Below are 14,268 nucleotides of genomic sequence, written 5' to 3'. Positions count from 1 at the left end.
TTGAGCTAGGTGGACAGGCATTGAGCTAGGTGGACAGGCATTGAGCTAGGTGGACAGGCATTGAGCTAGGTGGACAGGCATTGAGCTAGGTGGACAGGCATTGAGCTAGGTGGACAGGCATTGAGCTAGGTGGACAGGCATTGAGCTAGGTGGACAGGCATTGAGCTAGGTGGACAGGCATTGAGCTAGGTGGACAGGCATTGAGCTAGGTGGACAGGCATTGAGCTAGGTGGACAGGCATTGAGCTAGGTGGACAGGCATTGAGCTAGGTGGACAGGCATTGAGCTAGGTGGACAGGCATTGAGCTAGGTGGACAGGCATTGAGCTAGGTGGACAGGCATTGAGCTAGGTGGACAGGCATTGAGCTAGGTGGACAGGCATTGAGCTAGGTGGACAGGCATTGAGCTAGGTGGACAGGCATTGAGCTAGGTGGACAGGCATTGAGCTAGGTGGACAGGCATTGAGCTAGGTGGACAGGCATTGAGCTAGGTGGACAGGCATTGAGCTAGGTGGACAGGCATTGAGCTAGGTGGACAGGCATTGAGCTAGGTGGACAGGCATTGAGCTAGGTGGACAGGCATTGAGCTAGGTGGACAGGCATTGAGCTAGGTGGACAGGCATTGAGCTAGGTGGACAGGCATTGAGCTAGGTGGACAGGCATTGAGCTAGGTGGACAGGCATTGAGCTAGGTGGACAGGCATTGAGCTAGGTGGACAGGCATTGAGCTAGGTGGACAGGCATTGAGCTAGGTGGACAGGCATTGAGCTAGGTGGACAGGCATTGAGCTAGGTGGACAGGCATTGAGCTAGGTGGACAGGCATTGAGCTAGGTGGACAGGCATTGAGCTAGGTGGACAAGCATTGAGCTAGGTGGACAGGCATTGAGCTAGGTGGACAGGCATTGAGCTAGGTGGACAGGCATTGAGCTAGGTGGACAGGCATTGAGCTAGGTGGACAGGCATTGAGCTAGGTGGACAGGCATTGAGCTAGGTGGACAGGCATTGAGCTAGGTGGACAGGCATTGAGCTAGGTGGACAGGCATTGAGCTAGGTGGACAGGCATTGAGCTAGGTGGACAGGCATTGAGCTAGGTGGACAGGCATTGAGCTAGGTGGACAGGCATTGAGCTAGGTGGACAGGCATTGAGCTAGGTGGACAAGCATTGAGCTAGGTGGACAGGCATTGAGCTAGGTGGACAGGCATTGAGCTAGGTGGACAGGCATTGAGCTAGGTGGACAGGCATTGAGCTAGGTGGACAGGCATTGAGCTAGGTGGACAGGCATTGAGCTAGGTGGACAGGCATTGAGCTAGGTGGACAGGCATTGAGCTAGGTGGACAGGCATTGAGCTAGGTGGACAGGCATTGAGCTAGGTGGACAGGCATTGAGCTAGGTGGACAGGCATTGAGCTAGGTGGACAGGCATTGAGCTAGGTGGACAGGCATTGAGCTAGGTGGACAGGCATTGAGCTAGGTGGACAGGCATTGAGCTAGGTGGACAGGCATTGAGCTAGGTGGACAGGCATTGAGCTAGGTGGACAGGCATTGAGCTAGGTGGACAGGCATTGAGCTAGGTGGACAGGCATTGAGCTAGGTGGACAGGCATTGAGCTAGGTGGACAGGCATTGAGCTAGGTGGACAGGCATTGAGCTAGGTGGACAGGCATTGAGCTAGGTGGACAGGCATTGAGCTAGGTGGACAGGCATTGAGCTAGGTGGACAGGCATTGAGCTAGGTGGACAGGCATTGAGCTAGGTGGACAGGCATTGAGCTAGGTGGACAGGCATTGAGCTAGGTGGACAGGCATTGAGCTAGGTGGACAGGCATTGAGCTAGGTGGACAGGCATTGAGCTAGGTGGACAGGCATTGAGCTAGGTGGACAGGCATTGAGCTAGGTGGACAGGCATTGAGCTAGGTGGACAGGCATTGAGCTAGGTGGACAGGCATTGAGCTAGGTGGACAGGCATTGAGCTAGGTGGACAGGCATTGAGCTAGGTGGACAGGCATTGAGCTAGGTGGACAGGCATTGAGCTAGGTGGACAAGCATTGAGCTAGGTGGACAGGCATTGAGCTAGGTGGACAGGCATTGAGCTAGGTGGACAGGCATTGAGCTAGGTGGACAGGCATTGAGCTAGGTGGACAGGCATTGAGCTAGGTGGACAGGCATTGAGCTAGGTGGACAGGCATTGAGCTAGGTGGACAGGCATTGAGCTAGGTGGACAGGCATTGAGCTAGGTGGACAGGCATTGAGCTAGGTGGACAGGCATTGAGCTAGGTGGACAGGCATTGAGCTAGGTGGACAGGCATTGAGCTAGGTGGACAGGCATTGAGCTAGGTGGACAGGCATTGAGCTAGGTGGACAAGCATTGAGCTAGGTGGACAGGCATTGAGCTAGGTGGACAGGCATTGAGCTAGGTGGACAGGCATTGAGCTAGGTGGACAGGCATTGAGCTAGGTGGACAGGCATTGAGCTAGGTGGACAGGCATTGAGCTAGGTGGACAGGCATTGAGCTAGGTGGACAGGCATTGAGCTAGGTGGACAGGCATTGAGCTAGGTGGACAGGCATTGAGCTAGGTGGACAGGCATTGAGCTAGGTGGACAGGCATTGAGCTAGGTGGACAGGCATTGAGCTAGGTGGACAGGCATTGAGCTAGGTGGACAGGCATTGAGCTAGGTGGACAGGCATTGAGCTAGGTGGACAGGCATTGAGCTAGGTGGACAGGCATTGAGCTAGGTGGACAGGCATTGAGCTAGGTGGACAGGCATTGAGCTAGGTGGACAGGCATTGAGCTAGGTGGACAGGCATTGAGCTAGGTGGACAGGCATTGAGCTAGGTGGACAGGCATTGAGCTAGGTGGACAGGCATTGAGCTAGGTGGACAGGCATTGAGCTAGGTGGACAGGCATTGAGCTAGGTGGACAGGCATTGAGCTAGGTGGACAGGCATTGAGCTAGGTGGACAGGCATTGAGCTAGGTGGACAGGCATTGAGCTAGGTGGACAGGCATTGAGCTAGGTGGACAGGCATTGAGCTAGGTGGACAGGCATTGAGCTAGGTGGACAGGCATTGAGCTAGGTGGACAGGCATTGAGCTAGGTGGACAGGCATTGAGCTAGGTGGACAGGCATTGAGCTAGGTGGACAGGCATTGAGCTAGGTGGACAGGCATTGAGCTAGGTGGACAGGCATTGAGCTAGGTGGACAGGCATTGAGCTAGGTGGACAGGCATTGAGCTAGGTGGACAGGCATTGAGCTAGGTGGACAGGCATTGAGCTAGGTGGACAGGCATTGAGCTAGGTGGACAGGCATTGAGCTAGGTGGACAGGCATTGAGCTAGGTGGACAGGCATTGAGCTAGGTGGACAGGCATTGAGCTAGGTGGACAGGCATTGAGCTAGGTGGACAGGCATTGAGCTAGGTGGACAGGCATTGAGCTAGGTGGACAGGCATTGAGCTAGGTGGACAGGCATTGAGCTAGGTGGACAGGCATTGAGCTAGGTGGACAGGCATTGAGCTAGGTGGACAGGCATTGAGCTAGGTGGACAGGCATTGAGCTAGGTGGACAGGCATTGAGCTAGGTGGACAGGCATTGAGCTAGGTGGACAGGCATTGAGCTAGGTGGACAGGCATTGAGCTAGGTGGACAGGCATTGAGCTAGGTGGACAGGCATTGAGCTAGGTGGACAGGCATTGAGCTAGGTGGACAGGCATTGAGCTAGGTGGACAGGCATTGAGCTAGGTGGACAGGCATTGAGCTAGGTGGACAGGCATTGAGCTAGGTGGACAGGCATTGAGCTAGGTGGACAGGCATTGAGCTAGGTGGACAGGCATTGAGCTAGGTGGACAGGCATTGAGCTAGGTGGACAGGCATTGAGCTAGGTGGACAGGCATTGAGCTAGGTGGACAGGCATTGAGCTAGGTGGACAGGCATTGAGCTAGGTGGACAGGCATTGAGCTAGGTGGACAGGCATTGAGCTAGGTGGACAGGCATTGAGCTAGGTGGACAGGCATTGAGCTAGGTGGACAGGCATTGAGCTAGGTGGACAGGCATTGAGCTAGGTGGACAGGCATTGAGCTAGGTGGACAGGCATTGAGCTAGGTGGACAGGCATTGAGCTAGGTGGACAGGCATTGAGCTAGGTGGACAGCATTGAGCTAGGTGGACAGGCATTGAGCTAGGTGGACAGGCATTGAGCTAGGTGGACAGGCATTGAGCTAGGTGGACAGGCATTGAGCTAGGTGGACAGGCATTGAGCTAGGTGGACAGGCATTGAGCTAGGTGGACAGGCATTGAGCTAGGTGGACAGGCATTGAGCTAGGTGGACAGGCATTGAGCTAGGTGGACAGGCATTGAGCTAGGTGGACAGGCATTGAGCTAGGTGGACAGGCATTGAGCTAGGTGGACAGGCATTGAGCTAGGTGGACAGGCATTGAGCTAGGTGGACAGGCATTGAGCTAGGTGGACAGGCATTGAGCTAGGTGGACAGGCATTGAGCTAGGTGGACAGGCATTGAGCTAGGTGGACAGGCATTGAGCTAGGTGGACAGGCATTGAGCTAGGTGGACAGGCATTGAGCTAGGTGGACAGGCATTGAGCTAGGTGGACAGGCATTGAGCTAGGTGGACAAGCATTGAGCTAGGTGGACAGGCATTGAGCTAGGTGGACAGGCATTGAGCTAGGTGGACAGGCATTGAGCTAGGTGGACAGGCATTGAGCTAGGTGGACAGGCATTGAGCTAGGTGGACAGGCATTGAGCTAGGTGGACAGGCATTGAGCTAGGTGGACAGGCATTGAGCTAGGTGGACAGGCATTGAGCTAGGTGGACAGGCATTGAGCTAGGTGGACAGGCATTGAGCTAGGTGGACAGGCATTGAGCTAGGTGGACAGGCATTGAGCTAGGTGGACAGGCATTGAGCTAGGTGGACAGGCATTGAGCTAGGTGGACAGGCATTGAGCTAGGTGGACAGGCATTGAGCTAGGTGGACAGGCATTGAGCTAGGTGGACAGGCATTGAGCTAGGTGGACAGGCATTGAGCTAGGTGGACAGGCATTGAGCTAGGTGGACAGGCATTGAGCTAGGTGGACAGGCATTGAGCTAGGTGGACAGGCATTGAGCTAGGTGGACAGGCATTGAGCTAGGTGGACAGGCATTGAGCTAGGTGGACAGGCATTGAGCTAGGTGGACAGGCATTGAGCTAGGTGGACAGGCATTGAGCTAGGTGGACAGGCATTGAGCTAGGTGGACAGGCATTGAGCTAGGTGGACAGGCATTGAGCTAGGTGGACAGGCATTGAGCTAGGTGGACAGGCATTGAGCTAGGTGGACAGGCATTGAGCTAGGTGGACAGGCATTGAGCTAGGTGGACAGGCATTGAGCTAGGTGGACAGGCATTGAGCTAGGTGGACAGGCATTGAGCTAGGTGGACAGGCATTGAGCTAGGTGGACAGGCATTGAGCTAGGTGGACAAGCATTGAGCTAGGTGGACAGGCATTGAGCTAGGTGGACAGGCATTGAGCTAGGTGGACAGGCATTGAGCTAGGTGGACAGGCATTGAGCTAGGTGGACAGGCATTGAGCTAGGTGGACAGGCATTGAGCTAGGTGGACAGGCATTGAGCTAGGTGGACAGGCATTGAGCTAGGTGGACAGGCATTGAGCTAGGTGGACAGGCATTGAGCTAGGTGGACAGGCATTGAGCTAGGTGGACAGGCATTGAGCTAGGTGGACAGGCATTGAGCTAGGTGGACAGGCATTGAGCTAGGTGGACAAGCATTGAGCTAGGTGGACAGGCATTGAGCTAGGTGGACAGGCATTGAGCTAGGTGGACAGGCATTGAGCTAGGTGGACAGGCATTGAGCTAGGTGGACAGGCATTGAGCTAGGTGGACAGGCATTGAGCTAGGTGGACAGGCATTGAGCTAGGTGGACAGGCATTGAGCTAGGTGGACAGGCATTGAGCTAGGTGGACAGGCATTGAGCTAGGTGGACAGGCATTGAGCTAGGTGGACAGGCATTGAGCTAGGTGGACAGGCATTGAGCTAGGTGGACAGGCATTGAGCTAGGTGGACAGGCATTGAGCTAGGTGGACAGGCATTGAGCTAGGTGGACAGGCATTGAGCTAGGTGGACAGGCATTGAGCTAGGTGGACAGGCATTGAGCTAGGTGGACAGGCATTGAGCTAGGTGGACAGGCATTGAGCTAGGTGGACAGGCATTGAGCTAGGTGGACAGGCATTGAGCTAGGTGGACAGGCATTGAGCTAGGTGGACAGGCATTGAGCTAGGTGGACAGGCATTGAGCTAGGTGGACAGGCATTGAGCTAGGTGGACAGGCATTGAGCTAGGTGGACAGGCATTGAGCTAGGTGGACAGGCATTGAGCTAGGTGGACAGGCATTGAGCTAGGTGGACAGCATTGAGCTAGGTGGACAGGCATTGAGCTAGGTGGACAGGCATTGAGCTAGGTGGACAGGCATTGAGCTAGGTGGACAGGCATTGAGCTAGGTGGACAGGCATTGAGCTAGGTGGACAGGCATTGAGCTAGGTGGACAGGCATTGAGCTAGGTGGACAGGCATTGAGCTAGGTGGACAGGCATTGAGCTAGGTGGACAGGCATTGAGCTAGGTGGACAGGCATTGAGCTAGGTGGACAGGCATTGAGCTAGGTGGACAGGCATTGAGCTAGGTGGACAGGCATTGAGCTAGGTGGACAGGCATTGAGCTAGGTGGACAGGCATTGAGCTAGGTGGACAGGCATTGAGCTAGGTGGACAGGCATTGAGCTAGGTGGACAGGCATTGAGCTAGGTGGACAGGCATTGAGCTAGGTGGACAGGCATTGAGCTAGGTGGACAGGCATTGAGCTAGGTGGACAGGCATTGAGCTAGGTGGACAGGCATTGAGCTAGGTGGACAGGCATTGAGCTAGGTGGACAAGCATTGAGCTAGGTGGACAGGCATTGAGCTAGGTGGACAGGCATTGAGCTAGGTGGACAGGCATTGAGCTAGGTGGACAGGCATTGAGCTAGGTGGACAGGCATTGAGCTAGGTGGACAGGCATTGAGCTAGGTGGACAGGCATTGAGCTAGGTGGACAGGCATTGAGCTAGGTGGACAGGCATTGAGCTAGGTGGACAGGCATTGAGCTAGGTGGACAGGCATTGAGCTAGGTGGACAGGCATTGAGCTAGGTGGACAGGCATTGAGCTAGGTGGACAGGCATTGAGCTAGGTGGACAGGCATTGAGCTAGGTGGACAGGCATTGAGCTAGGTGGACAGGCATTGAGCTAGGTGGACAGGCATTGAGCTAGGTGGACAGGCATTGAGCTAGGTGGACAAGCATTGAGCTAGGTGGACAGGCATTGAGCTAGGTGGACAGGCATTGAGCTAGGTGGACAGGCATTGAGCTAGGTGGACAGGCATTGAGCTAGGTGGACAGGCATTGAGCTAGGTGGACAGGCATTGAGCTAGGTGGACAGGCATTGAGCTAGGTGGACAGGCATTGAGCTAGGTGGACAGGCATTGAGCTAGGTGGACAGGCATTGAGCTAGGTGGACAGGCATTGAGCTAGGTGGACAGGCATTGAGCTAGGTGGACAGGCATTGAGCTAGGTGGACAGGCATTGAGCTAGGTGGACAGGCATTGAGCTAGGTGGACAGGCATTGAGCTAGGTGGACAGGCATTGAGCTAGGTGGACAGGCATTGAGCTAGGTGGACAGGCATTGAGCTAGGTGGACAGGCATTGAGCTAGGTGGACAGGCATTGAGCTAGGTGGACAGGCATTGAGCTAGGTGGACAGGCATTGAGCTAGGTGGACAGGCATTGAGCTAGGTGGACAGGCATTGAGCTAGGTGGACAGGCATTGAGCTAGGTGGACAGGCATTGAGCTAGGTGGACAGGCATTGAGCTAGGTGGACAGGCATTGAGCTAGGTGGACAGGCATTGAGCTAGGTGGACAGGCATTGAGCTAGGTGGACAGGCATTGAGCTAGGTGGACAGGCATTGAGCTAGGTGGACAGGCATTGAGCTAGGTGGACAGGCATTGAGCTAGGTGGACAGGCATTGAGCTAGGTGGACAGGCATTGAGCTAGGTGGACAGGCATTGAGCTAGGTGGACAGGCATTGAGCTAGGTGGACAGGCATTGAGCTAGGTGGACAGGCATTGAGCTAGGTGGACAGCATTGAGCTAGGTGGACAGGCATTGAGCTAGGTGGACAGGCATTGAGCTAGGTGGACAGGCATTGAGCTAGGTGGACAGGCATTGAGCTAGGTGGACAGGCATTGAGCTAGGTGGACAGGCATTGAGCTAGGTGGACAGGCATTGAGCTAGGTGGACAGGCATTGAGCTAGGTGGACAGGCATTGAGCTAGGTGGACAGGCATTGAGCTAGGTGGACAGGCATTGAGCTAGGTGGACAGGCATTGAGCTAGGTGGACAGGCATTGAGCTAGGTGGACAGGCATTGAGCTAGGTGGACAGGCATTGAGCTAGGTGGACAGGCATTGAGCTAGGTGGACAGGCATTGAGCTAGGTGGACAGGCATTGAGCTAGGTGGACAGGCATTGAGCTAGGTGGACAGGCATTGAGCTAGGTGGACAGGCATTGAGCTAGGTGGACAGGCATTGAGCTAGGTGGACAGGCATTGAGCTAGGTGGACAGGCATTGAGCTAGGTGGACAGGCATTGAGCTAGGTGGACAGGCATTGAGCTAGGTGGACAGGCATTGAGCTAGGTGGACAGGCATTGAGCTAGGTGGACAGGCATTGAGCTAGGTGGACAGGCATTGAGCTAGGTGGACAGGCATTGAGCTAGGTGGACAGGCATTGAGCTAGGTGGACAGGCATTGAGCTAGGTGGACAGGCATTGAGCTAGGTGGACAGGCATTGAGCTAGGTGGACAGGCATTGAGCTAGGTGGACAGGCATTGAGCTAGGTGGACAAGCATTGAGCTAGGTGGACAGGCATTGAGCTAGGTGGACAGGCATTGAGCTAGGTGGACAAGCATTGAGCTAGGTGGACAGGCATTGAGCTAGGTGGACAGGCATTGAGCTAGGTGGACAGGCATTGAGCTAGGTGGACAGGAATTGAGCTAGGTGGACAGGCATTGAGCTAGGTGGACAGGCATTGAGCTAGGTGGACAGGCATTGAGCTAGGTGGACAGGCATTGAGCTAGGTGGACAAGCATTGAGCTAGGTGGACAGGCATTGAGCTAGGTGGACAGGCATTGAGCTAGGTGGACAGGCATTGAGCTAGGTGGACAGGCATTGAGCTAGGTGGACAGGCATTGAGCTAGGTGGACAGGCATTGAGCTAGGTGGACAGGCATTGAGCTAGGTGGACAGGCATTGAGCTAGGTGGACAGGCATTGAGCTAGGTGGACAGGCATTGAGCTAGGTGGACAGGCATTGAGCTAGGTGGACAGGCATTGAGCTAGGTGGACAGGCATTGAGCTAGGTGGACAGGCATTGAGCTAGGTGGACAGGCATTGAGCTAGGTGGACAGGCATTGAGCTAGGTGGATACGCATTGGGCTAGGTGGACAGGCATTTAGCTAGGTGGACAGGCATTGAGCCAGGTGGACAGGCATTGAGCTAGGTGGACAGGCATTGAGCTAGGTGGACAGGAATGGAGCTAGGTGGACAGGCATTGAGCTAGGTGGACAGGCATTGAGCTAGGTGGACAGGCATTGAGCTAGGTGGACAGGCATTGAGCTAGGTGGACAGGCATTGAGCTAGGTGGACAGGCATTGAGCTAGGTGGACAGGCATTGAGCTAGGTGGACAGGCATTGAGCTAGGTGGACAGGCATTGAGCTAGGTGGACAGGCATTGAGCTAGGTGGACAGGCATTGAGCTAGGTGGACAGGCATTGAGCTAGGTGGACAGGCATTGAGCTAGGTGGACAGGCATTGAGCTAGGTGGACAGGCATTGAGCTAGGTGGACAGGCATTGAGCTAGGTGGACAGGCATTGAGCTAGGTGGACAGGCATTGAGCTAGGTGGACAGGCATTGAGCTAGGTGGACAGGCATTGAGCTAGGTGGACAGGCATTGAGCTAGGTGGACAGGCATTGAGCTAGGTGGACAGGAATTGAGCTAGGTGGACCGACATTGAGCTAGGTGGACAGGCATTGAGCTAGGTGGACAGCATTGAGCTAGGTGGAAAGGCATTGAGCTAGGTGGACAAGCATTGAGCTAGGTGGACAGGCATTGAGCTAGGTGGACAGGCATTGAGCTAGGTGGACAGGCATTGAGCTAGGTGGACAGGCATTGAGCTAGGTGGACAGGCATTGAGCTAGGTGGACAGGCATTGAGCTAGGTGGACAGGCATTGAGCTAGGTGGACAGGCATTGAGCTAGGTGGACAGGCATTGAGCTAGGTGGACAGGCATTGAGCTAGGTGGACAGGCATTGAGCTAGGTGGACAGGCATTGAGCTAGGTGGACAGGCATTGAGCTAGGTGGACAGGCATTGAGCTAGGTGGACAGGCATTGAGCTAGGTGGACAGGCATTGAGCTAGGTGGACAGGCATTGAGCTAGGTGGACAGGCATTGAGCTAGGTGGACAGGCATTGAGCTAGGTGGACAGGCATTGAGCTAGGTGGACAGGCATTGAGCTAGGTGGACAGGCATTGAGCTAGGTGGACAGGCATTGAGCTAGGTGGACAGGCATTGAGCTAGGTGGACAGGCATTGAGCTAGGTGGACAGGCATTGAGCTAGGTGGACAGGCATTGAGCTAGGTGGACAGGCATTGAGCTAGGTGGACAGGCATTGAGCTAGGTGGACAGGCATTGAGCTAGGTGGACAGGCATTGAGCTAGGTGGACAGGCATTGAGCTAGGTGGACAGGCATTGAGCTAGGTGGACAGGCATTGAGCTAGGTGGACAGGCATTGAGCTAGGTGGACAGGCATTGAGCTAGGTGGACAGGCATTGAGCTAGGTGGACAGGCATTGAGCTAGGTGGACAGGCATTGAGCTAGGTGGACAGGCATTGAGCTAGGTGGACAGGCATTGAGCTAGGTGGACAGGCATTGAGCTAGGTGGACAGCATTGAGCTAGGTGGACAGGCATTGAGCTAGGTGGACAGGCATTGAGCTAGGTGGACAGGCATTGAGCTAGGTGGACAGGCATTGAGCTAGGTGGACAGGCATTGAGCTAGGTGGACAGGCATTGAGCTAGGTGGACAGGCATTGAGCTAGGTGGACAGGCATTGAGCTAGGTGGACAGGCATTGAGCTAGGTGGACAGGCATTGAGCTAGGTGGACAGGCATTGAGCTAGGTGGACAGGCATTGAGCTAGGTGGACAGGCATTGAGCTAGGTGGACAGGCATTGAGCTAGGTGGACAGGCATTGAGCTAGGTGGACAGGCATTGAGCTAGGTGGACAGGCATTGAGCTAGGTGGACAGGCATTGAGCTAGGTGGACAGGCATTGAGCTAGGTGGACAGGCATTGAGCTAGGTGGACAGGCATTGAGCTAGGTGGACAGGCATTGAGCTAGGTGGACAGGCATTGAGCTAGGTGGACAGGCATTGAGCTAGGTGGACAGGCATTGAGCTAGGTGGACAGGCATTGAGCTAGGTGGACAGGCATTGAGCTAGGTGGACAGGCATTGAGCTAGGTGGACAGGCATTGAGCTAGGTGGACAGGCATTGAGCTAGGTGGACAGGCATTGAGCTAGGTGGACAGGCATTGAGCTAGGTGGACAGGCATTGAGCTAGGTGGACAGGCATTGAGCTAGGTGGACAGGCATTGAGCTAGGTGGACAGGCATTGAGCTAGGTGGACAGGCATTGAGCTAGGTGGACAGGCATTGAGCTAGGTGGACAGGCATTGAGCTAGGTGGACAGGCATTGAGCTAGGTGGACAGGCATTGAGCTAGGTGGACAGGCATTGAGCTAGGTGGACAGGCATTGAGCTAGGTGGACAGGCATTGAGCTAGGTGGACAGGCATTGAGCTAGGTGGACAGGCATTGAGCTAGGTGGACAGGCATTGAGCTAGGTGGACAGGCATTGAGCTAGGTGGACAGGCATTGAGCTAGGTGGACAGGCATTGAGCTAGGTGGACAGGCATTGAGCTAGGTGGACAGGCATTGAGCTAGGTGGACAGGCATTGAGCTAGGTGGACAGGCATTGAGCTAGGTGGACAGGCATTGAGCTAGGTGGACAGGCATTGAGCTAGGTGGACAGGCATTGAGCTAGGTGGACAGGCATTGAGCTAGGTGGACAGGCATTGAGCTAGGTGGACAGGCATTGAGCTAGGTGGACAGGCATTGAGCTAGGTGGACAGGCATTGAGCTAGGTGGACAGGCATTGAGCTAGGTGGACAGGCATTGAGCTAGGTGGACAGGCATTGAGCTAGGTGGACAGGCATTGAGCTAGGTGGACAGGCATTGAGCTAGGTGGACAGGCATTGAGCTAGGTGGACAGGCATTGAGCTAGGTGGACAGGCATTGAGCTAGGTGGACAGGCATTGAGCTAGGTGGACAGGCATTGAGCTAGGTGGACAGGCATTGAGCTAGGTGGACAGGCATTGAGCTAGGTGGACAGGCATTGAGCTAGGTGGACAGGCATTGAGCTAGGTGGACAGGCATTGAGCTAGGTGGACAGGCATTGAGCTAGGTGGACAGGCATTGAGCTAGGTGGACAGGCATTGAGCTAGGTGGACAGGCATTGAGCTAGGTGGACAGGCATTGAGCTAGGTGGACAGGCATTGAGCTAGGTGGACAGGCATTGAGCTAGGTGGACAGGCATTGAGCTAGGTGGACAGGCATTGAGCTAGGTGGACAGGCATTGAGCTAGGTGGACAGGCATTGAGCTAGGTGGACAGGCATTGAGCTAGGTGGACAGGCATTGAGCTAGGTGGACAGGCATTGAGCTAGGTGGACAGGCATTGAGCTAGGTGGACAGGCATTGAGCTAGGTGGACAGGCATTGAGCTAGGTGGACAGGCATTGAGCTAGGTGGACAGGCATTGAGCTAGGTGGACAGGCATTGAGCTAGGTGGACAGGCATTGAGCTAGGTGGACAGGCATTGAGCTAGGTGGACAGGCATTGAGCTAGGTGGACAGGCATTGAGCTAGGTGGACAGGCATTGAGCTAGGTGGACAGGCATTGAGCTAGGTGGACAGGCATTGAGCTAGGTGGACAGGCATTGAGCTAGGTGGACAGGCATTGAGCTAGGTGGACAGGCATTGAGCTAGGTGGACAGGCATTGAGCTAGGTGGACAGGCATTGAGCTAGGTGGACAGGCATTGAGCTAGGTGGACAGGCATTGAGCTAGGTGGACAGGCATTGAGCTAGGTGGACAGGCATTGAGCTAGGTGGACAGGCATTGAGCTAGGTGGACAGGCATTGAGCTAGGTGGACAGGCATTGAGCTAGGTGGACAGCATTGAGCTAGGTGGACAGGCATTGAGCTAGGTGGACAGGCATTGAGCTAGGTGGACAGGCATTGAGCTAGGTGGACAGGCATTGAGCTAGGTGGACAGGCATTGAGCTAGGTGGACAGGCATTGAGCTAGGTGGACAGGCATTGAGCTAGGTGGACAGGCATTGAGCTAGGTGGACAGGCATTGAGCTAGGTGGACAGGCATTGAGCTAGGTGGACAGCATTGAGCTAGGTGGACAGGCATTGAGCTAGGTGGACAGGCATTGAGCTAGGTGGACAGGCATTGAGCTAGGTGGACAGGCATTGAGCTAGGTGGACAGGCATTGAGCTAGGTGGACAGGCATTGAGCTAGGTGGACAGGCATTGAGCTAGGTGGACAGGCATTGAGCTAGGTGGACAGGCATTGAGCTAGGTGGACAGGCATTGAGCTAGGTGGACAGGCATTGAGCTAGGTGGACAGGCATTGAGCTAGGTGGACAGGCATTGAGCTAGGTGGACAGGCATTGAGCTAGGTGGACAGGCATTGAGCTAGGTGGACAGGCATTGAGCTAGGTGGACAGGCATTGAGCTAGGTGGACAGGCATTGAGCTAGGTGGACAGGCATTGAGCTAGGTGGACAGGCATTGAGCTAGGTGGACAGGCATTGAGCTAGGTGGACAGGCATTGAGCTAGGTGGACAGGCATTGAGCTAGGTGGACAGGCATTGAGCTAGGTGGACAGGCATTGAGCTAGGTGGACAGGCATTGAGCTAGGTGGACAGGCATTGAGCTAGGTGGACAGGCATTGAGCTAGGTGGACAGGCATTGAGCTAGGTGGACAGGCATTGAGCTAGGTGGACAGGCATTGAGCTAGGTGGACAGGCATTGAGCTAGGTGGACAGGCATTGAGCTAGGTGGACAGGCATTGAGCTAGGTGGAC

The sequence above is a fragment of the Carcharodon carcharias genome (genome assembly GCF_017639515.1).
Source record: "Carcharodon carcharias isolate sCarCar2 chromosome 13 unlocalized genomic scaffold, sCarCar2.pri SUPER_13_unloc_4, whole genome shotgun sequence".
Classification (NCBI taxonomy): domain Eukaryota; kingdom Metazoa; phylum Chordata; class Chondrichthyes; order Lamniformes; family Lamnidae; genus Carcharodon; species Carcharodon carcharias.
The sequence above is the reverse complement of the archived record's forward strand: the minus strand, read 5'-3'. Positions refer to the sequence as shown.